Here is a 24,481-nt window from a genome sequence, read left to right on the forward strand (position 1 = left end):
GTCAGAGTCTCAGATCCTTGTCTGCACTCCATGGATTCTTAAAGCAATTGGAACCTCAGTCTGGTCCTGGAGCAGGAGCTGGTCCTTTACTTGGGGCTCTCAGGTTGAGAAGTTTGAGCTCTAGGATTCTCCACTGACCACCTCTCCCTGTCTTTGCTCTCTTCCTATCTTTAAACTCCCATTGAACTGGCATGCTATTCTCAGCATGACACTCAGGCTCTTGACTCCACCCAGTCCTTCTAGTTACATTGGCCATGGTACCTACGTTCTTGTGTTTCCTAGCACGGTCTACCTACCCTCTCTCCACAATACATGTTACACCCCCAACCCAACCCATAATTCCCATTGGTTTTCAGGTATGCCAGTCTTCTTACAGTTTCCTAACCATGTTGTAGTGGGGAAAATGCTACGTGTTCACTACCTCATTTCACCTTCCTAGGCAGATGAGAAGACATCTCCCAGTTTCTTTTTGCAGCTAGGTTGGGACCCTGACCAAATTTTTGACAACAAAAAAGTAAGTGGCAGGATATGGCATTCTGGTTCAGGAAAACTAAGAGGGAGTCTGAGTTCTTCATGCTTATTCTTTTTTGTCCATATGCTAGGATGTGCAAAACTCTAACTCAGTGGGTTGTAAAATGGAAGCAGGCTGGGTCCTGAATTTCTGTTGCAGGAACGCTGACCAATTGGCATAAGATTTTTTTTTTTTTTTTTTTAATGAGAAAAAAGCCACTGAGATTATGGGGTTTTATTCGTTACTTCGGCCTATCCTGTTCTATCCTAACAGCACACATACCATGCTTTTTCTTATTTTGGCATCTCTATAGTTACATTATGTCACTTGGAATGCCTCCCTGCATTCCTACCCTGCAGCAAATTGCTACTATCCTTGGTTTCTCCTCTGTGATCTTATAGCACCATGCTCTCGTTTCTGGTATGAGTGATTAGATGGATCTTGGCACCAGTAAGGAAAATGAAAAGGAGGAAGAGGTGTACATTTGGCAGAGAAAAAGAACTCTGTATGTGCACAATGTGTTTGAGAATGGGACATCCAGGGATATATGGATCTGAAGCTCAAGAGAGAGACCCAAGCTAGAGATAGGTAGAGGGTTGAGAGTCATGAGCATATGGGAAGAAGTGGAAAAGATCACCCAGGGAAAGTATGTACATTAAGATAAGAGAGTGGAAGATGGAAAGGTGAATCTTAGTGGAACACCATCCTTTAAAGGAAGGCAAAAGAAGCAGAGCCTTTATAAACTTCACAGTGCCCCCTAAGGACATTCAGGATTGAGCATGAAACCTGGGAAAGTAGGACTAGTTTATTAACATTTACAAATGTGAAACCTAATTCTGAGGAAAACAGGGAATAGTGCAATCAAAGCTGTTGAGTAGACCCAAAAATGCCTTTGAAGGTGGAATTGCTCACCTTTGTTACTGAGAAAACTCCCGGGCAAAAGTTTAGTTTTGATCATGTTGAAGGTAAATTAAAAGCCGACCTTGGCTTTTATATTCCTGGCTTTCCTCAACCTGAAGTCTTCTGACTTCTATGAACCTAAAGGAATGAGAAAGTTGCAAGGATTTGTAACTGGCTGTAGGAATTAATTGTGCTCACTAGCCTATATTTTGTTTTGCTTTTTTCTCCATGTGTTTGCTTTTTGGAAGTAATTCTTAAATTGTCTAAATGGTCACCTTTTGTTGTTGTTATTCTTTAAATGGTACCTGGACAGCTATGATGGGTCAAGAGAGAGAATTGCTTTATACTACAAGGCTATCAGAAGATCACTGAGGTTGCAGTGAGCCGATATTGCTCCACTGCACTCTAGCCTGGGCGACAGTGAGACTGTCATGAGGAAGTGAATGTGATAATCCAAGAGAGATGACAATGGATTGGAACACAGTGGCAGCAGTAGAGGTAGTGAGAAGTGGTTGGATGCAGGATATATTTTGAAGAGGAAGCCAACAAGATTTGGATGTGAGAAAAGAAAAAAAAGTAAGAGGAGTCCAGAAAGACTCGAAAGGTTTTGAATAGAGTCACCATCGACTGAAGGAGTGCAGACTGGGAGTGGAGCTGGCTTCAAAGGGAAGAACAAAAGTCCAAGTTTGGACTTGTTAACTTTGATACATGAAGCAGGCAGCTCGATAAAGGTCTGGAGTTCGGACAGGTGTGGTGGCTCACGCTTGTAATCCCAGCATTTTGGGAGGCCGAGGTGGGCGGAACACTTGAGGCCAGGAGTTCAAGACCAGCCTGGCCAACATGGCGAAACCCCATCTCTACTAAAAATACAAAAATTAGCTGGGCGTGGTGGCAGTCGCCTGTAATTCCAGCTATTTGGGAGGCTGAGGCAAGAGAATCACTTGAACCTGGGAGGCGGAGGTTGCGGTAAGCTGAGATTGTGGCACTGCACTCCAGCCCGGGCGACAGTGTGAGATCTCAAAAAACAAACAAACAAACAAAAAACAAAGAAGAAGTCTGGAGTTCAGGATAGAAGTCTGAGCTGGAGGTGCACATTTGGCAGCTTCTGGTGATATTTAATGCTATGAAACCGGGTGAGATCACCAAGAGGGTGAATAAGGAAGAGAAGGGGTCTGAGGGGTGAGCTCTGGGGCCCTCCAAGATTATGAGGTCGGAGAGAAAAGGCCGGGCCAGGGAAGGATTCTAAGAAGGAATGCCCAGTGAAAAGGAGGAAAATGAAGAAAGGGTTTGTGCTGGAAGCCAATTAAAGAAACTGTTTCAGAGGAAAGGGAGTCATCACTGTGTCAGATGCTACTAACACACACCTCAGATGTGACCTGAAAAGTGAGAAATGGACTTAGAAAAGTGTAGGTCAGACCGGGCAAGGTGGCTCACACCTGGAATCCCAGCCCTTTGGGAGGCCAAGGTGGGCAGACTGCTTGAGGCCAGGAGTTCAAGTCCAGCCTGGCCAACATGGCAAAACCCCATCTTTACAAAAGCACACAAAAATTAGCTGGATATCTTGGCATGCGCCTGTAATCCCAGCTCCTTGGGAGGCTGAGGTAAGAGAATTGCTTGACCCTGGGAGGTGGAGGTGGAAGTGAGCTGAGGTTGTACCACTGCACTCCAGCCTGGGCGACAGAGTGAGACTCCATCTCAATAATAATAATAATAATAACAACAACAACAACAATAACAGCAACAATAACTGAGGTTCTTATAACACTAATATTATTCAACATCTACAGTCTCAGAGATTCTAGGTCCAGATCACTGGAGTGTCTCTCATTCAGAAGTACAACTCCCTCTGAAATCAGTTCCTTGTGAAAAAGGGATGGTTTCTCTTTGATATAGAGATATGGACGTTGTCAGCTATTGTAATCTCATATAAAATTCCAATGCACTGTGCTGGTTTAATGTAGTTTTTAGTTGGAAAATGAGAAGCCCCAAATGCATTTTTGGTAACCAGCTCTGTTGCAAATGATGCCAAAGGATGTAGCTTTAAGTAACTTAACTCTTAAAACTTTGGGCATATTCAAGTGCATAGTACATCTGCCCTCAATCTTGGGAGTCTGTCGTAAAATGCAGTCTGCAGGGTATATGATATATCATTCTCCAGTATGTGGTGTATTTGCTGAACATCATGTATCAGAAGCTGAGAGAGAGAGAGAGAGAGAAAGAGAGCAGACAATTTAAAAAGCCCAGCCTGCTCTGTGTCGAGGGCACTGCTCCAGCGTGAAATCTGCTTGTGAGCTACCAAACAGCATTTTTCTCACACTGAAAAAAACTATCCTTGTAATCTGCAGTTTGAGTGACCTGTTCATGTGTTTATTCATTACTTTAGATTTCCTTTCATCAAGTCAGTGGAAACTTTACACGACCTCTGGCTGATGCTCTGCTGTTCCTAGTGGAATCATTGTCATAACTAGCATTTTGTTTGTGGGTTTGTACCTGAGTGCCCATTTTGGACCACTCATCATGTTAGGGGCTCATATCACATCTTTACTTTGCACATCAACTCTATGAGAGAATCATTATCATTTTCATTTAAGAGTCGAAGAAACTGAGTCTTGAAGAGGTTAAGTTGCTTCAGGTCATGGCTGGTGAGTAATAGAGCTAGACTCAAAGCCGGGACTGCCTGCTTCCGGAGCTCATGCCCTCTCTATGAAACTTCACCAAAGTGGTGAGAGGAGTCTTCCTTGTGCCGTCTTAGAGTTCTTCCTACACAACTTCTCACTGGAACTTGGAGGCTCCTATTTCTCGAGCCAGCCCATAGGAGAGTTTGATGAGTTCATTTTAAATGTTCTCATTTGTGATTTGAGGGAACTGAAAATTCTCTGAATTTAGACTTCAGATTCCATTTGTCTTAGCGTTCCTGCCTCCTCAGCTCCTGACCTCGTCAGTGGTGGTCCAGTTCGTTGGTGGCTGGTGGTTGCTTGTGCCTCTGGACTCCTGTCTTGATTATGCCTCTAACAAAGAGGGTGACCTGAGGAGGTCACTCAACCAGTTCATGTCTCTCATTCTCCAAATATAATATTAAGAGGGCTTGCCTGGACTAGCTAATTAGGCACTGGACTGCATGTTGGAACTATGAAGCCTATTAATTCAGTCAATTAACATTTATTGAGTGTGTGCATTGTGCAGAACCCTGGGGCAAGTGGAGGCATGGTATTCCTGACCTGTGGATGCACTATTCTATATATTTCCTTTATTTTTGCACCTCTGTATGACTCCACCCAACCCCTAAGAATACTCTTATCCCCACCTACATGTTTCTTTTTTTTTTTTTTGAGACAGAGTTTTGCTCTTGTTGCCCAGGCTGGAGTGCAATGGCGCGATCTCAGTTCACTGCAACCTCCCCCTCCCAGGTTCAAGCGATTCTCCTGCCTCAGCCTCCCAAGTAGCTGGGATTACAGGCATGCAACACCACGCCTGGCTAATTTTGTATTTTTAGTAGAGACAGGGTTTCTCCATGTTTGTCAGGCTGGTCTCGAACTCCCGACCTCAGGTGATCCGCGCACCTCGGCCTCCCAAAGTGCTGGGATTACAGGCGTGAACCACAGCTCCCGGCCACATGTTTCTTTAATTTCTCTGTGTGCCAGGATTCACTCCTGAGTACTTTATTATCCTGGCCCACTCTGCTTTGCTTGCAGTGAAACAGCATGGTTTCCTCTTGGCCTTCAGGAAATCCTGTTATAATTCAACCAGTTTTGAAAATGACCTCTTTCTGCTCTACTAAGCTCGTAATGTTTCACTGGGTTAGAGTAGGCCAAGGTCATGTACAGTTCTATACTATTAGCTTAGAGGAGCATGCTTTTAAATTTTGATTTCAAACATGTAACCTGAATTAACAGTGGGTCTTCCCACAGTGGGACCGTGATAGTGGCAATAGAAAGTTCCTGTGTTTGGGGCTCTCAGCCTGTGCATCCATGAGCCTGAGACAGAGCATTCCTGTGATTCCCAGGTCTGCTCTTCCTTGGTTCTCTGTGCCAACCCATGAAAAAACTGCGTGCTGTGACCAAATTCAGTATTAAGTTTATCCTGTCTACAGCCAGCTCTCCAAAGGTGAAATTTTACCTTATTCCATTGAATCCATTTACTTTCAATTTTATTTTGGGATCTTTTAGTAACAAGGCAGCTTCCCGGGATTCTGTTGTGAGCAGTTCTGGAGTCGATGGATTCGATGGGTATTTTTACGTGTGTGTACATTTGCTTCTATTTGTACGTGTGTGTGTGTGTGTCTGTGACCTACCAGAGGAAAGAGCCTCCATTTGCCTGGAAGCCTGGGATGTTTAATCTCTACTATTTGGGTTGCATTAATTAAGTGGAGTGGATATTTCAAATACTTAGCTATCTCAGAGATACAAAGGGAAGGTCTTCGAAGAATCTGTACCATAGTGAAAGACACGTAAATAGTGTGTGCTGAGAAGAATGAGCAGCCCTGTGGGCCAGGAGCGAAACTACTGAAAAGAATTGGTGAAGGATTCATCAGCTTTCTAGGAAAAGGGCAGCGTGGGTCTTTATGCTTCACTTTGTCAAGTTTGAGTCATGCCCATTTCATAAAGTATTTGGCGTGTGCTAAGTGTTGTTCAAAATGTGATATCCTTGTTTGATATCACAAAGTGACATGAAATGGCAGATTAAAGGGAAGAAAACTACCATTTTAGAAGAACAACAGCCATTGAACACCTGAATGTACAAAAAAATGAGATTATTATTCATCTCTGGAAACCAAGTTTCATCAGAAATAAGAAAACGGAATACAGTTTGAGACAAGTTCTTGGCTGTTGGGCTTCTTTCAAGATTCCTTGACTATCAGAGCTCTATAGGGGATCCAAATGCAGCCTTAAGGGTTTTGTCTTCTCTCTTAAATTAATTCACCTGATGGCCAGGCCAGTGGCTCAGGCCTGTAATCCCAGCACTTTGGGAGGCCAAGGTGGGTGGATCACCTGAGGTCAGGAGTTTGAGACCAGCCTGGCCAACATGGTGAGACCCTGTCTCTACTAAAAATACAAGTTAGCCGGGCATGGTGGCGCGCTTGTAATCCCAGCTACTCAGGAGCCTGAGGCAGGAGAATCGCTTGAACCCGGGAGGCGGAGGTTGCAGTGAGCCGAGATTGCGCCACTGCACTCCAGCCTGGGCGACAGACCAAGACCCTGTCTAAAAAAAAAAAAAAAATTGAGTGGTGGCTCAGGCCTGTAATCCCAGCACTTTGGGAGGCCAAGGCAGGTGGATCACCGGAGGTCAGGAGTTCTGGACCAACCTGGCCAACATGGTGAGACCCCATCTCCACTAAAAATACAAAAGTTAGCCAGGCCTGGTGGTGGGCACCTGTAATCCCAGCTACTCAGGAGGCTGAGGCAGGAGAATCACTTGAACCCGAGAGGTGGAGGTTGCAGTGAGCCAAGATTGTGGCACTGCGCTCCAGCCTGGGTGACAGAGCAAGACTCTGTCTCAAAAAAAAAAAAAAAAAAAAAAAATTCACCTGACAACATGTAGGTTTGAAAGATCAAAGCCAGTTGGGAGGGTTATATAGGCCAGGGATCTATTCATGTTTTCTGAGAGTGGGATCACTTTTTTTTTTTTTTTTTTGAGATGGATTCTCGTTCTGTCACCCAGGCTGGAGTGCAGTGGCACCATCTCGGCTCACTGAAACCTCTGCGTCTTGGGTTCAAGTAATTCTCCTGCCTCAGCCTACCAAGTAGCTGGGGCTACAGGCACATGCCACCACACCGTGCTAATTTTTTGTATTTTTAGTAGAGACAGGGTTTCACTGTGTTAGCCAGGATGGTCTCGATCTTCTGACCTGGTGGTCTGCCTGCCTCAGCCTCCCAAAGTGCTAGGATTACAGGCGGGAGCCACACTGCCCGGCCTGGGATCACTTTTTAAAAACAGCTTTTCATGGTGATGACTAACATTACAGAAAGTACGCTATCACAAACAATAATCCTAAACCAAGTTGTTGGATGAGGTTCATTAGCTTTAGTTTCTTGACTGTGGTTATCTGAGATGCAGTTGGCTTTAAGAATGGCCACTACTGAAAGTCATCCTACACAGCAAGATTTTCTTTAGGTTTCCTTTAGAAACGTCGTGGCTCCCTACCTTTTATTTCTAGCATTAACTTTCAAGGCGCTTTTACTCCTCTAGGAGTGCAGCCAAGCTGACCTTCTTGACCCTGAATCCTGTTATTTATGGAATCAGTGATTCTATTCATTATTAATTCACAGTAGGTCTGGCTTCACACTAATTTTAGAAGCTCTTTCCTCTTGTTACCAGGGAAGACAACAAATGGCCTGGTTTGCCTTGTAGGAGATAAGAAACAAAAGTACTCAGATATGACCTTTTAAGATTTGTGCGAATCTCAAAAACTTGAGATCTTTCTTGGAAACATAGTGAAGAGGTCCATGATTGTTTTCTAAGATTATCACTCAGTTGAATATATTTTAAAACTCCCCAGAATCAGAAAAAAATACCACTACAAGTATCTTAAATTTTGAGTCAAAAATGCTTCTTAGGACAAAGGTGCTGCCATTTCCAGATGGCACCTTCAGAATTTCTTTCAATTTAGCATTACTAACATTTTGCTGTTTTGATTGAAGCAAGCTGAAGATATGGTAAAGCAACTCAATGTAAATAAATACAAATGCTGTTAAATGTTAATTTTTTGAAGTTGTTAGCTTTGTGCTCTTTGATTTAAAGGAAGGTTATGATTTCAAACCTGGATGAAATATCCTATGTGAAGCCATGTTTTTCCTACATACAAGTGCAAATATTGGGCCCTATAATTTTTTTTTTCTCGAGATGGAGTCTTGCTCTGTCACCCAGGCTTGAGTGCAATGGCATCATCTCGGCTCACTTCAACCTCCGCCTCCTGAGTTCAAGCAATTCTCCTGCCTTAGCCTCCTGAGTAGCTGGGATTACAGGTGCCCGCCACCACACCCAGCTAATTTTTGTATTTTTAGTAGAGGCAGGGTTTCACCATGTTGGCCAGGCTGGTCTCAAATTCCTGATATCGTGATCCACCCGCCTCAGCCTCTGAAAGTGTTGGGATTACAGGCATGAGCCACCACGCCCAGCCTGGGCCCTATAATTTAACCCGTTTACTATATTAAAGCAAATAATTAAGGATGTATGCATAGATTTAGTTACAAGTTGATACTGGCAAAAATGGGAAGTAAACTAAATGTTCAACTTTAGGAGAATAGTTAAATAAATAATGGCACATGCATACAATAAAATTCCAGCTACTTGAAAAGATGTTGTAGAGAAATATTCAATAACATGATAAGATGACAATATGTACTGACTAAAAAATGCAGTTTACAAAATAGTATAGATAGCATTCGTTTTTAGCCCTTTTTGGGTCATACACCTCTTCGAGAATCTGAATAAAAATGTACATTTACCTTGGGCTTCCTAGCTCCCCATCTTCTCTTTCCCCTGGTTATTGTTTCAGCTTTAGATAGGAGCACATTACTACTATTTTACCTGTTGACCTTTTCCAAGCTTCGCTCTTGGCAGTTTACCTATAAAGCTTGAGTTTCTCCCTCGTCTGCAATTGAGGTTAGGTAAATCATGAAACACTGAACTTGAAACGTTCCCCTAAATTTTATGTAAACAAAAAGGCTTCATGAATAACTTGTGTAAGATTACATCCACTATTCATTCAGATACTTCTAATGTTCTTATTGTTCATTTTTGATGGTCATTCATTCATTCTCACAGGTAAAACACTCCACACAGAGCCTGGCATGTAGTAAACAAACATGTAAATGTTAGCTAGGCATGTAGTAAACAAACATGTAAATGTTAGCTAGCTATTACTATTTTCACTCACTCATGCATTGATTTATCCATTTACATCTTTATTGGACCGCCACCTTGAGCCTAGCTAGCCAGTGTAAGAAAAATACAGTTCTGCTCTCCTATAGCTTTCTTATGTTTATTGGGGGAAGCAGACATCAATCAACCACTAGAGGAAAAAAAAAGGATAGTGCTACGAAGTCGAGATGGAATGCACTGGAAAAGCATATACTGGGGTGCCCAGCCTCTTCTGAGGTGTCAGTGAAGCTGAGACCCTAAGGGTGAATTAAAATTACATTGTAAGTTAAGAGTGGAGTGTCTGGGGAGGGAACAGCATTCCAAGCCGAGGAAACAAAATGTGAGAAGAGCCCTAAGTCAACATTTGACCTGGATTCCTGTAGGTTTTCATAATTTAGAAAAGTTATACTCTTAGTCATTGGCAGTCAAGAGAGTTGAAAGTGTAAATCCTCCAACGTGGACTTAATTCTGTTTTCAAAGTTTGTCTTCCTTAACTCTGTTTAGAAACTGGAAGATTGGATGTCCATTACAATTGTGGCGAGCTTCCCAACAGCTCCAAGGGAATACTGTTGGATGTATCGTGGGAAGCCAGCAAGGTTTCAACTGCAGATCTCAGATGCGAACACCTGGCTCTGAGTCCTAAATTGCCCTGGAAATTTTAACAATGTTATCTCAAAATTGTGTTTGAAAAAAATAAAAACAAACTTGGTTCTCCTTGCCCCCATTGTGTGTACAGATGATCTGACTTGCTTCCTTTGAAGCCTGTTTGAACATACAAATAGACGCAAGCTCACCAGGAATTACAGGTGTGGTAGATAGCTTTGTAGGTGCATGTGATTGCAATGGACCCTCTTATCAAGTTTCAGCTATATCAAATTTTACAACAGGCTGGAGTCTATGAAACCAGACTTTCTGGAAGCAAAAGTTCAGTGAAAGTTCAGAGGCAATGGATGTGGCAGAACCACTTTGCAAACATGAAAGATCGAAAGAAAAATTATTTCCCTGTATTTAAGCATTACTAGCCTTTCAAAAATACTTTGCGTTGTTCTCCCTCTTCCTAAATAACATCATGTAAGATAATATTGCAAACCAAGCTCAGACAGATGCTGAATTATTCATAAGAAAGGGCTACTGATGTGGATTGGAGAAAAGAAATAACAAATTAAGAAATAATGTCATTGAGACTATAGAGTAAAAGGACATAAGCACATGTGAGTGAACAATGTTTCTAGAGATTTTTACCCCCAGGAGAGTTGTGTGCTGTTACTTGATTTATGTAGATTTTTACTTGAGAATGGAATCAACACCTGGAGAATTAAGTGTACTGTATTATTTAACATTTTATTTATAACTTTTCAGCAATTTTTATAATCAGCGTTATCCAGTCAGAGATGTCTTCTGATTCAGGATCCCAGGCTCTGACAGCCATGCTTTTTTAAGAGAGATAATTTATAGTACCTCTCCAAATTGTTTGACAATTTGGAATCTTCCGGTCCTTGCCTATTCACTATTGTAATTTTACAGCAGACTACGTCAGCAACAGCAATTAGAAGACTTAGAAGCTCTATTCTAGTGCTCTTTCCAAAAGAAGTATCTAAAGGCTCTGTTTCTAAGGACTTTATTGTTCTGGGTTTTTTTTTTTTTTTTTGGGTGTGCATGGCCAAGATAGTATTTAAATTTTGGCTATGAGCCAACAGGAATCTCTATGGCTATCACTGGGATTGGGGTACAGGAAAGCCACAACTCTTAAGAGGGATCTTTCTCTTTTAGAAAGTTATTCCATGGTAGATATGTGCTTCTTAAACCTTCCTGATGAACCACATCTAATAAGTTCTCTAAATTTTCAAGTACAAAAATCTGATTTCCTTATCATTGAGCAAACTATATTTAAATTAAATGATAGCTTAAAAATTAAAATGTAGATAATTCTTTTTTGTTTGAGAGAGAAAATCTTTTGTGAATCTTAAATAAATGTTTTTCCAGTTTCTAGTCATTAAATTTCTTAGGAATGATTTTCAACCAGGATGCTGTATTTCAATTAAAATAAACTGGGCTAAATGCAGTTAGGTCTCCTGGAACAGAAAAAGGACATTAGCGGAAAAACTAGTGATATCCAAAGTCTGTGGTTCAGTTATTAGAAATGCACTGGTGTTAATTTCTTAGTTTTTACAAATGTACCAAGGTTAAGTAAGATGTTAATATTAAGAGAAACTGAGTGAAGGGTTTACAGGAACTATCTGTACAAATTATTTTATAATTTTTCTATAAATTTAAAATTATTCCAAAGTAAAAATTCATTAAAATGTAAAGCAAATTGGGACACAGATTTCAGGCACCAGAATTGAACTAGCTATTACAGTTGATCATTAAGTTTAGTGCCAATCTTAGAAATCAAGATAATGAGGGGTGTGAGTAGTTTGTATGGTTCTTGTTAAGAAAAAATAATAGATTCATTACCTTCACTTGAAGTTATAAAATTTTGCAACTTAAAATTTTAGAAGGAATTTACTACATAGAGGCTTATATAAGAAATCATAAGTAACTTAAAGGGTGATGTGTTCAATTACTATTTAATAAAAAAAAATTTTTTTAAAAACTTTTAAGTTCAGGGGTACATGTGCAAGATGTGCAGGTTTGTTACATAGGTAAACTTGTGTCATGGGGGTTGGTTGTACAGGTTATTTCATCACCCAGGTATTAAGCCTAGTATCCATTAGTTATTTTTCCTGATCCTCTCCCTCCTCCTACCCCCTACCCTCCAATAGGTCCCAGTGTGTGTTATTCTCCTGTATGTGTCTATCTATTCTCATCATTTAGCTCCCAATTATAAGTGAGAACGTGGTATTACTAGTTTTCTGTTCCTGCGTTAGTTTGCTAAAGATAATAGCCACCAGTTCCATCCATGTCCCTGCCAAGGATATGATCTCATTCTTTTTTATGGCTGCATAGTATTCCATGGTGTATATGTACCACATTTTCTTTATCCAGTCTATCATTGATGGGCATTTAGGTTGATTTCATATCTTTGCTATTGTGAATAGTGCTGCAGTGAACATATGTGTGCATGTGTCTTTATAATATATAATAGACAATAGAACAATTTAATATACCTTTGAGTATATACTCAGTAATGGGATTGCTGGGTCAAATGGTATTTCTGTCCTTAGTTCCTTATTCTCCACAACCTCACCAGTATCTGTTATCTTTTGACTTTTTAGTAATAGCAATTCTAACTGGTGCGAGGTGGTATCTCATTGTGATTTTGATTTGCATTTCTCTAATGATCAGTGATGTTGAGCTTTTAAAAATATGCTTGTTGGCTGCATGTATGTCTTTTTGAGAAGGGTTTGTTCACGCCCTTTGCCCACTTTTTAATGAGGTTATTTTTTTCTTGTAAATTTGTTTAAGTTCCTTATAGATGCTGGATATTAGACCTTTGTCAGATGCATAGTTTGCAAAAATGTTCTCCCATTCTGTAGGCTGTCTGTTTACTCTGTTGATAGTTTCTTTTGCTGTGCAGAAGCTCGGTGGTTTAATTAGATCCCATTTGTCAATTTTTGCTTTTGTTGCAATTGCTTTTGGCACCTTCATCATGAAATCTTTGCTCATACCTATGTCCTGAATGGTACTGCCTAGGTTGTCTTCCAGTGTTCTTATAGTTTTAGGTTTTACATTTAAGTCTTTAATCCATCTTGAGTTAATTTTTGTATGTGATGTAAGGAAGGGGTCCAGTTTCAATTTTCTGCATATGGCTAGCCTGTTATCCCAGCAGCGTTTATTGAATGGGGAATCCTTCCCCCGTTGCTTTTTTTTTGGGGTCAAGTTTATTGAAAATCAGATAGTTGTAGTTGTATGGTCATATTTCTGGGTTCTGTATTCCATTCTGTTAGTCTATGTGTCTGTTCTTCTGCCAGTACCATGCTGTTTTGGTTACGGTAGCCCTGTAGTAGTTTGAAGTGGGTAGTGTGATGGCTCCAGTTTTGTTCTTTTTGCTTAGAATTGCCTTGGCTGTTCAGGCTCTTTTTTTTTTGCTCTATATGAATTTTAAAACCGTTTTTTTCTACAGTTTAGAAGAGTTTTAAAAAACAGTTCTGTGAAGAATGTCAATGGAAACATAGAATCTATAAATTGCTTTGGGCAGTATGGCCCTTTTAATGATATTGATTCTTCCTATCCATGAGCATGGAATGTTTTTCCATTTATTTGTGTCATCTCTAATTTCTTTGAGCAGTGGTTTGTAATTCTCCTTGTGGAGATCTTTCAATTCCCTTGTTAGCTGTATTCCTAGGTATTTTATTCTTTTTGTGGCAATTGTGAATGAGAGTTTGTTTGTGATTTGGCTCTTGGCTTGACTGTTGTTGGTATGTGGGAATGCTAGCAATTTTTGCACATTGATTTTGTATCCTGAGACTTTGCTGAAGTTGCTTATCAGCTTAAGAAGCTTTTGGGTTGAGAGGATGGGGTTTTCTAGATCTAGGATCATGTCGTCTGCAAACAGGGATAGTTTCACTTCCTGTCTTCTTATTTGAATGCCTTTTTATTTCTTTCTTTTTGATCGATCTGACCAGAACTTCCAATACTATGTTGAATAGAAGTGGTGAGAGAGGGCATTCTTGTCTTGTGCCAGTTTTCAAGGGGGAAGCCTTCTGCCTTTTGCCCTTTGAGTGTGATGTTGGCTGTGTGTTTGTTATATATGGCTCTTATTATTCTGAGATATTCCTTGCATACCTAGTTTATTGAGAGTTTTTAATATGAAGGGATGTTGCATTTTATTAAAAGCATTTCTGCATCTATTGAGATAATCATGTGGTTTTTGTCTTTAGTTCTATTTATGTGATGAATCACATTTGTTGATGTGCATATGTTGAACCAACCTTGCCTCCCAAGGATGAAGCCTACTTGATGGTAGTGGATAAGCTTTGAAAACAAATGATGGGCCAGGGCCAGGAGCGGTGGCTCATGCCTGTAATCCCAGCACTTTGGGAGACTGAGATGGGCGGATCACGAGGTCAAGAGATTGAGACCATCCTGGCTAACACGGTGAAACCCCGTTTCTACTAAAAATACAAAAAATTAGCTGGGCGTGGTGGCGGGCACCTGTAGTCCCAGCTACTCTGAAGGCTGAGGCAGGAGAATGGTATGAACCCAGGAGGTGGAGCTTGCAGTGAGCCGAGATCATGCCACTGCACTCCAGCCTGGGTGACAGAGCAAGACTCCTCAAAAAAAAAAAAGAAAAAAGAAAAAAGATGTTAAATAGATTTTTAAAAATTAATCTTCAAAATGTCAGGTACCTAACTTTAAAAAAACTCACCCATTATTTTGGCAGAGGGGTTTGGGAGAACTAAGACAATATGCCTTTTTCAGTTGTCTTAGCTGAGAAGTTAGAAATATAGAAAGTTAGGATTATGTTTTGAAGAACCTAAATGAATGAAACTAATATATCCTTCAGGCTGTGTCTCTTAACTAAAGGCATCACAGCGTAATCAGGGAGGGGTCATAAACTTAGTGTTGATTCAAGGGGTACTGATAAGCTTTAGGATGGGCAATAAAACTGACAAAGATGTATTAATTTAGGAAACTTACAGGTGGGGGCTCATCCCTCTTCTACCCCAAGATAGGCTTCATGAGTCCTATTAAAAGAACTTTATTTATTTTTATCCCAGAATGAATTTTTAAATCTGCTTAAATAATTGAAACAATCTAATGACTGCGAGTTCTGCACCAATTTGTATGTAACAGGTGATTTTGGCTGAGACGTTTTTGTAACTATTGCCAGTCAACTACCCAGACCATGAACAAACAAACAAACAAATAAGCACTTTAGTGTGTTCCTGTAGAATCAGGACTAAACTTACAACCTGAAAAGGCTCAGCGATTCCTCTGTGGTGGAGAATGCTAGCTGTCTGCCAGAATCAGTGCTCCCATTTCCCAGGCTCCTTTGGAATTTGGGAGGAATTGATTTGGGCAACTTTCAGCCTATTTACTTAAGAGTCATCTCTGGCCCTGGACTGTCCTCTTTTGCTTTCTGTGTGGCTGGAATAGAGCAGCCCTGGGAAATGCATGTTGAAGATAGCAAGAGGCACTGTCAGCCCCAGCTCTCAAAGGACTATGTGGCTCAGAGCTGTCTGCTAACCCTAAGCCAGTCATCTAAGACCAAAATATGACAGAGGCTACCTTCTGTATTCTCTGAGTTGGTGGGTCTTCCATCATAGCTACTTAGCCCACCTTGTCTAATGTACCCTCAAAAAACAGGGATTCTGGCAAATTGTGCTGGGGAGTATGACTTGGACCTATGATCTCCCATCTTTGACCCTAAATCTCTGCTTTAGGACTCACAAAGTCCGGTGTGTCTTTGGGCACGTGCTTAAGCCTGCAGCACAGATTCCAACTAACCCGGCCACCTGTGTAGAGGCAAAGTCCATCTCACTCCCCAGGTCAGGGCTGAACAGGGCAGGGAGGAGAATGGTTGGCCTCCCCTTGTGAGAGGACCTTGCTGGTTTTGCTAATATATGGAAAAATGAAGCACAGGGGTAGACAAGAAGAATTTGAACTAGATAGGCTGGACCCTGTTCCTCCTATTATGAGATGTGTAATCCACCATGCATAAGAGTGGGGCTTAGTAAGTGTTAAGCTCTGGCCAACTGGATCAGCCCTTCCTCCCTTGAGGAGCAACAGCAAGTAGTTAGGGAGAAAACATGGAGATTCTCTCTCCATCATTCCCTGGAAGGGAGGACACAGAAGCTGTATAGAAAAGACCTGGTGTAGGGAAGTGTATATTGATTAGGGTGGGAGATGGGGCAGAGAAAATGTTCCCGTTACTCAAACAAGTCAGCTATCAAATGTGCTCTCCAAGTTGATATGTTGAATAAGCCTAATTGGTGGCATCCACATCAATATTAGAGAATGTTTGCCAAATATGAGAATTTTGGTTTCACTGTTTGGTAATCCTGGCCTTTCTGGGACACACCCTCTGGGAGAGGACACAGAAGTATTGAATAATAGATGCAAAGGTAATGAATCCCCAGGAAACAGAATCTCAGTCACACCCTGTTCTTTCCTATGTCCTGTGACAGGTTCCTGGGTGACTCACAGGCAAGCCCACCCTAACATTTGTGGGGTTTGAGAGAAAAGTATCAACAGAGTTATTCAAATGTTTTGAATCAAGCTAACAAATTATAAAATATGTGCTATTCTTTGAGCCACGAATTGAAATATTTTAAAAAGCAAGAAAATTGCCTCTGAACACTGCTGCAAAGCTGTCTTTAATGCAATAGTCTGTTCCATTCATGCTACCTGAGGAAAGGTTGGGCAAGTTTTCTTCTCTTGTGTTTTAGTCACTCAAACCCATAGAACCTCTGCAGCAGTGTCCATCTCTGAAGTCCACAGCAGCAAGACCTACATCTCTGATGGCATTTGGATGTGAGGCAAGAGATGTGGGGAACATTTCCCTGAAGCCTGAACAGAGGTCAGGAGATCTGATGTTTAGGGTCAGGGTCTCAGTTGCAAGAGCTGAGGGACAAAGCTGTCCACGTGTTCTTTAACATTATGTCTTTTTTGTGTTTGTGACATGTGGAGCCCTCCAAAGCATGGTCCCCTCTTGCCTGGGCCTAAGGGCAGTATGTCTTGCACATTCTTCTTGGACGCTTACTTGGAAGATTTCTTGTAGTTGTGAATGGAGCCACTCCTGCTCTGCTGTCTGAGACTGTATCTGCTGCTCTGAGAGGGAACTTTCTTCCTAAGGATTCTTTCATTAGCATCCTGAATGGAGGGCGTTGTCTTTTCTAGTTCCTGATAGCCCTCTTTCTGGGGAACATGGGACAACAGCCCCACAGTTAGCTCAGGGGCTATTTGGGCAGCATTATCCTTTGTATTATCTGGAAGCATCCTTCCACACCAACAGTCAACCAGAGCACCCAGGCAGAATCTAGGCATCCAAGTTCCCAACCACTTCCCCAACTTCCCTTCAGTCCCACAGACTTCTTTTTCATTCTTTTCCTTCAGGGCTGACTGAATCCTCCAGCAAATACGCAGGGCTCCTGCTCTTCGCCCCAGTAGCCAAACACCTAAACTGGGCCTGCAGATTACCATGGCCCCTTCCCCATCCCCCATTGCTACAGTTTATGCTCAACTACATTTTCTCCCAATAATCAGACAACAGGTACAACTGCTTCATAAAGCTGTTGCAAATTCCCTAATGATAAACTCACATCAGCACCAGGGAAGATGCTTGTCTTTCTATTCCCAATGGCTGGAGGGCATCCATCTAACCCTCCCATTGGTTATGGCAAATACCAAATGCTCCCCAATGGGGCTATGTCCTGATAAGTCTATTTCAGTTGAAAAAAAAAAAAACCAGTAAGTTAAAAATGCATTTAATGCACTGAATTTACTAAACATCTTAGCTTAGCCTATCCTACATTAAAGGTGCTCAGAACACTTACATTAGCCTATAGTTGGGCAAAATCATTTAACATAAAGCCTGTTTTATAATAGTGCTGAGTATCTTGTGAAATTTATTCAATACTGTGCTGAAAATGAAAAACAAAATGGCTGTATGTGTACTCGAAGTATGATTTCTACTGAATGCGTATGGCTTTTTCACTATCCTAACCGCCAAAAAAAGGAAATTCCTGTAAGTTGGGCACTGTTTATAATTTACACAGATGTTTAAAAGAATGGGAGGCACTCACATAGGCTCTGCTTTACATCATTTAAAATCTGGATTTCCTCTTGTCAAAAGGTTATTTCTACCTACTCTAGATTTGGGCAAGTGCATTTACACAGGATTTATGGGATTTATAGCCTGAAATATACGCTATGACTATTCAGGGTTTTTTTTGTTTATGAACTCAAAGGCTAATCTGCAGAAGACCTGCAGATGCTGAGACAAAGACGACACTGTCCTTAACCACGACTTTGGTGAAATGCAGTAGAACATGATCATAAGGGAAACCCATCATCCTTGAGCCTAAATGTAATATTTAATATCATTAGACTGGGGGTTTATCCTTGAGTATGTTGAGAAGAAAACTGATGTTCAATTTTGAGGGAAAAATAGAAGAATTATCTCGAAAATTGGTGAGTAGGATGACTCCTTGTTGGGGATGGGGTTGATTATACTTCAATTTTCTCCTGAGAAGTCCATACATATGTCATTAATTAGGATAGTTCAGCAAGGATTGAGATCCAATTAGAATACTACATTCCAATTTTGACCATCTCCTGGTTCATTTGTTTATGTATTTTGCTTTTAAAATAATAATTAAGCAAAATAATAATTGAACTTGATATGTTCCAGGCACTATAGTAGGCTCTTTCCCAATGTAATAACTTACTTATTCCATGCCAAAAAACTTCTGTAAGATGGGTTTAACTGTGTTCATTTGACAGGTGATGGAGCTAAAGGTAGAAGAGAGTAGTCACCTACCAAAAATCTCACAAGTAACAAATCTCAAAGCTGGAATTTGAGCTTGCAGCTCTATGGTCCCAGAACCTTTTGCACTAACTCATACTGCCTTCTACAGTATTTGCCAATACACAGGTGCCCAGTCTAAACAACTCATGCTAAGGGAGTTCAGGGCTGGGGTGATGAACAGAAGTTTCACTGCAAAGGTGAAACTAGGAGGTGAGGGCTAGTCCTGACATTAGGTAACAGAGATGCATTTGAATACAGGAAAATATTTGCTTCTCTGAAAGTCTAGCCTGGGTAGAAACTGTCCCAGACTGTGTCAGAATGCCAAGTCCTATGGTGTATTGGTTTCATGTTCATGGGTAAAGTTAGGCTGGATTTTTGTTTTTAATTCAGGAATCCAAAAGACGTCTTTCTTTTTTTTTTCTGTTAAGGTTTATATTTGCTTGTAGGGCAAAATACTGGAACGAATGTGATGCAGCAGAGAAAAAAAAAAGCAGCTTTAATATAAACCTACTCTTTCCTCCCTGCGAGGCCAAAAGTTTCAGCAGAACACTCCATTGCTCTAATTCCATTCGGTTACAGCTGCTCACCATTCAGAAGCCAAAACTCAAGAGACAAGAGTTGGTGGGAGCAAAAGCAAGTTTATCTGGAGGGCCAGCAAATTGAGAAGAGGGTAGACTAGTGTCCTAAAGCACCATCCTAAGTCAGTACAAATTTTAGTCTCTTTTAAAGTTAAGCACAGGGGAAAAGGAGGGGGTCAGAATCAAGAGGTAACCAGTGATCACAGACATCTGCGTGTCAGTGAAGGTCTGAGAAGGGTGGGAATTTCTTTGTTCTTGGTCAGATCACAATGCTTCTATAAACAAGTTATAGAACACAGTTAACTATATTTAACAAAACATAGTTGTTTACATACTTCTCCTTTAATCCCAGAGCTAGTTTAAAAAACTACATGATTGCTGTTTTTGTGTATTATCTCAGTGTTCTAAAATTATCCTAGCCTACATACAGGAATGGGTAGAGGCCCCTTCAACAAAAATGGAGTTAGTTATTTTAGTTCTTTGGCTGTTTCATTGTTACACATTTGCTTTGGGCACACAGCCTTGGTCCCCCCTATCCCCTATTTCAACTCTCCTGGGGTTCTCCGTATAACAAAACACCTTGTGAGTTTTATGTCAACAGGGAAATATTAGAGAATAGTATATGTTCCACAACTTTTGGCAACATGAACCTTTGTGAGCAGGACATTAGCATTTCCTTTTCCATCATTATTGAACTAATTTTGTGGTGCAAAATAGAGGGGGTGATGATGTCACCTTGGGGACGAGAAGTGGAACTGTGAAGCAAGTTCCTCAGGGCCTCCACACACCTGCCTAGCTCTCCACACAGGGCTCTCCATTCTTGGAAAGGATCAGAACTTTCACTGAGGTTTTTTTTTTTTTTTTATGTTTCCTTATATCACCTCCTGGTTTTATATTTATTCCATGTTTCTTTATATCACATTAATTAATCTTATTGTAGAGAGAGGAGGTGCAATGTAACCATTAAAAACAGGGACCATTGTGGAAGACAGTGTGGTGATTCCTTCAAGACCTAGAGGCAGAAATACCATTTGACCCAGAAATTCCATTACTGGGTACATACCTAAAAGAATATAAATCATTCTATTCTAGTATAAAGATACATGCATGTATATGTTTCTGGTAGCACTACTCACAATAGCAATGACATGGAGTCAACCTAAATGCCCATCAATGATAGATTGGATAAAGAAAATGTGGTACATATACACCATGGAATACTATGCAGCCATAAAGAGGAATGAGATCATGTCCTTTGCAGGGACATGGATGGAACTGGAAGCTGTTATCCTCAGCAAACTAATGCAGGAACAGAAAACCAAATACTGGATGTTCTCACTTGTAAGTGTGACTTGAATGATGGGAACACATGGACACAGGGAGGGGAACAACAGACACTGGGCCCTGCCGGAGAGTAGGGGGATTGAAGAGGGAGAGCATCAGGAAGAATAGCTAATGCATGCTGGGCTTAATACCTAGGTAATTAGATGATCTGTGCAACAAACCACCATAGCACACGTTTACTTATGTAACAAACCTGCACATCCTGCATATGTGCCCGTGAACTTAAAATAAAAGCTGGAAATAAGAAAAAACAAACAAACAAACAAAAAAACAAATACAGGAATTATGGAGGCAACTGGATAATTTCTGTCACTTTCTAGTTGTATGACCTTGGGTAAGCTACTCAATTTCTCTGTAAATAGTCTATAAAATGGGGAGGTAATTCCTCCCATCCAGGTTTGCTAAGAGGCTTAAATGTAAAACTGTATGACAGCCCTTAGCAAAATGCTTACTACATTGTAAATGCTCAAAAAGCGGTAGTCATTATTGTTATTGGTTTGTGTCTTTCATGTTTCTAGTTTCTTGGTGAGAGAGTCATGACTATTTTTTTTTTCTTCGACAGCAGGATTGTTGACAATGTCTGTGTCTACACTAGTGTTTCCTAATTGCCGATATAGGCCATGGAAGGAAAATGTTCTTGCCTTTGGTTTTCCCCTCCCTGCCCTGTTTCTGGGTGGTCTTTCCCCGCTCCTACCTCATCTCTTCTTCCACTCCTTACCCTCCACCTCCAGATTCAGGGTAGAGAATATAGGCGTGCTGTTACCAGTGTTCAGCATAATCTTAATGGAAAAATGCTATTCTTCATAATCTCACAATACTAAGCTGCTTCTGTTAACAAAAAACTATTTATTGTACAGACCAAAAAACCTCTGGTGACTGAATTTTCTCTATTTTTTTCCAATCAGTCATGCAATATACACTTAATACAACTCTGAGACTCCTTGATAACAAACTAGCAAAAATGAGGATAAAACATTTTGCAGACTATAAGTCCCATTTAAATCCTTGTTTTTGACCCAAGCAAATACAGGGGTAGGAATGCTGAATGTTCAAAAGAGTTGTCTCTATCCCCAAGAGAAGTGGCCTGGAAGGGAGGGAGAGGTCATCATCAATGAGGTGTCATTGGCAGTCATGCTGACATGGTCTCAGCCATCCCTTGGAAGGGTGGCTCCACTCGGGGCCCCGCTCAGGGTCTGGGCCAGCTCACCCCCACTCTCTATTCCTGCTGTGGCTGTCTGCACAGCCACGCCATCAGCCCAGCAATTCCTCTTGCCTTCGCAGAAAATTCACGCTTTCCTGGCACTTAGAAATGGTAGTAGATCTGGAAAAGGAAATCAAAGTGAGGTAGAGAGGGTAGAGCCCAGTGTGGGAGTCACTGCATGAGTAAGTCTGGGTTCAAGTCTGGGCTCTATTGCGTCCTGGCTGGGAGCCTCTGAGTAAATAATTCGGCTTCTTGAGCCCAATTATCTGTAAAACAGTGCTTCCTTTATTCATCGTTAGATATTGAGTGAGTATTTACTGTATGCCAGCACTGTTCTAGGTGCCCACTGGTGCTAGGGATGGGGGTGAGGGGCTATGGGTATAGAGAGTCCAGGTTTAAAATAAGTCAGAGAAGAATTCACTGAGAAGGTGACATCTGAGCAAACACTTGAATGAAGTGAGGGTCTCTGGGGGAAGAACGTTCTTCAAGAGGTAGCTAGTGCAAAGGCCCCGTGGTAGGAAGGAGCCTGATGTGCTAGAAGCCCAGCGAGGGGGCCAGTGTTGCTAGAGCAGTTGAGAGAAGCAGACAATAGCAGAGATGGGCCAGCTCCCTAGCCAAGGTGTGTGAAGCCACATAGTTCTGGGAAGGATTGGGCTTTCACATTGAGATAGGATGGGAAGTCATTGGAGGGTTGTGAGCCAAGGACTTACGTTTTGCGAGGGTCACTCTGGTTACTGTGTTGAGAATAGACCATAGGGAGGCCTACCCGGGAAGCAGGGAAACGGGTTAGGAGGCTATTGTCTCTGCGTGACAGGTGGTGGAGTGGACTAGGGTGTAGCTGTGGAGGTGGTGAGAAAAGGCTGAATTCTGGAGATAGCTTAAAGGAAGAATGAATAGCGTTTCTGATGGAGTGGATGTGGGTGTGAGAGAAAGAAAATAGGAGAACTCAGAGGTTTTTGGCCTGAGCAGTTGGAAGAATTGTGTAGCTATTAACTGAGATGGGAAAGCCGGGGGAGGAAGGGATGGGAGCTAGATGGAGAACATGATGATAATAATAATTTTGCCCTGCCTCCCTCACAAGACTAAATGTGATGATTTATGTGTAATTTACCCCGCAAATATGCTCTGTGGTATTCAAAGGGCCCTCTCCTTCCTGTGCAGAAGTGGCCTATTCTCTGGACATACTCCTCTCTCTCACTCCTCAGGTGGTGCCAGTTGGTGGGGGAGAATGTTCCTGATATGTGGACCCGAATCTGGCAGGTATCATCTGAGCTACATTTAGGTGGATATTTTGGGATAGGTCCTCACAACTGTGACTCAAGTATGACTTAACAGTTAATATCTTTATTTCTCCCTAACAGAATATTGTTTCTAATTTTTCTTTTATATAGCAACTGATGTTGCCATGCAGATCCCTTGGTTGCTATGAGATGGTAACATCACTCTGCCCCGCGATTGGCCAGTGCCTCCTCAGCTGCGGTGCCTCCCAGGCTGTGTGGTTCTCTTGTGGGCCACTGACACAGAGCTGTTACTATGGTGAACTTTACAATTTCCTTTGATTGGTGGATTTCAGAAATAGGCCATCAGTGGAATTCATTATATTCAGCTAAGTAAAAATGAAAAATACCGTAACTTTCCCCTCATCGCCAACATGAAGGAAACGTGACCCTTCATGACATAGTAAATCGCTGTTAGGTAACTTAGGATCCTTCAGGGGACTGAAGCGGGATGATCCTCCTATGCCAAATTTGGGTGGGAAATATTTTCCCTGTTGCTTTGAGTTGGCTCTTCAGAGTTAAGAGCAATGGGTCAACCAGAGCTGGAACTTCAGCGTTGGGAGGAGGTGTGGGATGGGGCATGCACTGAAATGTAAACTCTATTGTCTCTGGAGTGATGGGTGATGCTGGCGGCCTGAGTGTGGAGGGCAGTTTTACATCTCAGGACAATGTTTTCTCAGATGCTCTTCCAGAAAAGAAAGCCAGGAATACTCCTGGCTGGAGGCGGCATGCCTGGGGTCAGAGTCAAAGTAGGGTTTGTGCTGTCTGAATCCTTTCTCCCACTCCCCCAGCCTGGCTCAGGTTCTCACAGGTGGATTGGTGAGTCCTGGCCAGTTATGCTTCTGCTCATCTCTACTCTCGGCAAATAGGAAAAGAGAGTAAAGGACTGAGTTTTAACTCTTCTAATTTTGTAACCTGACTCTCTATAAGAAAAAGTGGGAGAAAGACCGATGAAACCGAGAGAAGAGGTGAATTATTTTAAGTGCATTAGATCTACCTTTCTAACAAGTCTTGTTTGGAGTGATGGGGGTGTGGGTGGGGGGAGGGGAAGGCCCAGGCTAAGGAGAGGGAGAGAGTCAGGGAACCACAAAAACAAAGCAGGTAACAGATTAGAGCGCTAGGGCTAGTGTTTAACACCCAGAGCTCATCTGGGTTTTAAAACCCAGAGTTTTAAAACCTCTTTGCTCTATGTGACAAAGCTGTTTTTAGTAATAATCGCAACATGAAATGAAAATAATGATGGCCAGAAATGTTCTTTTATGAAATTTTGTGTCATTTCAATAAAAACTAAAAATACAATAAATACTACAATCCAAAAAAAGAAATAAAGTTATAGTATAATATTTTAATTTCATTAGTGTATTTTTTTGAATAAAGGGATGAAAACTTATACCT

General features: G+C 41.5%; 1 long non-coding RNA gene across 2 annotated transcripts in view; it reads left to right on the forward strand.

Moving 5' to 3' along the window:
- LOC105465141 (uncharacterized) overlaps window positions 1–24,108 on the forward strand; it is an 80,913-nt gene extending 56,805 nt beyond the window's left edge. Inside the window, exons 4-5 of one of the 2 annotated variants that reach the window (XR_977323.2) lie at window positions 1–103; window positions 9,776–24,108. This is a non-coding gene — a long non-coding RNA (uncharacterized lncRNA). The other variant, XR_977322.2, reaches the window with a different exon arrangement.
- Window positions 24,109–24,481: the final 373 nt, after the last annotated feature.

The sequence above is a fragment of the Macaca nemestrina genome, chromosome 13, assembly GCF_043159975.1.
Source record: "Macaca nemestrina isolate mMacNem1 chromosome 13, mMacNem.hap1, whole genome shotgun sequence".
NCBI classification, from domain to species: domain Eukaryota; kingdom Metazoa; phylum Chordata; class Mammalia; order Primates; family Cercopithecidae; genus Macaca; species Macaca nemestrina.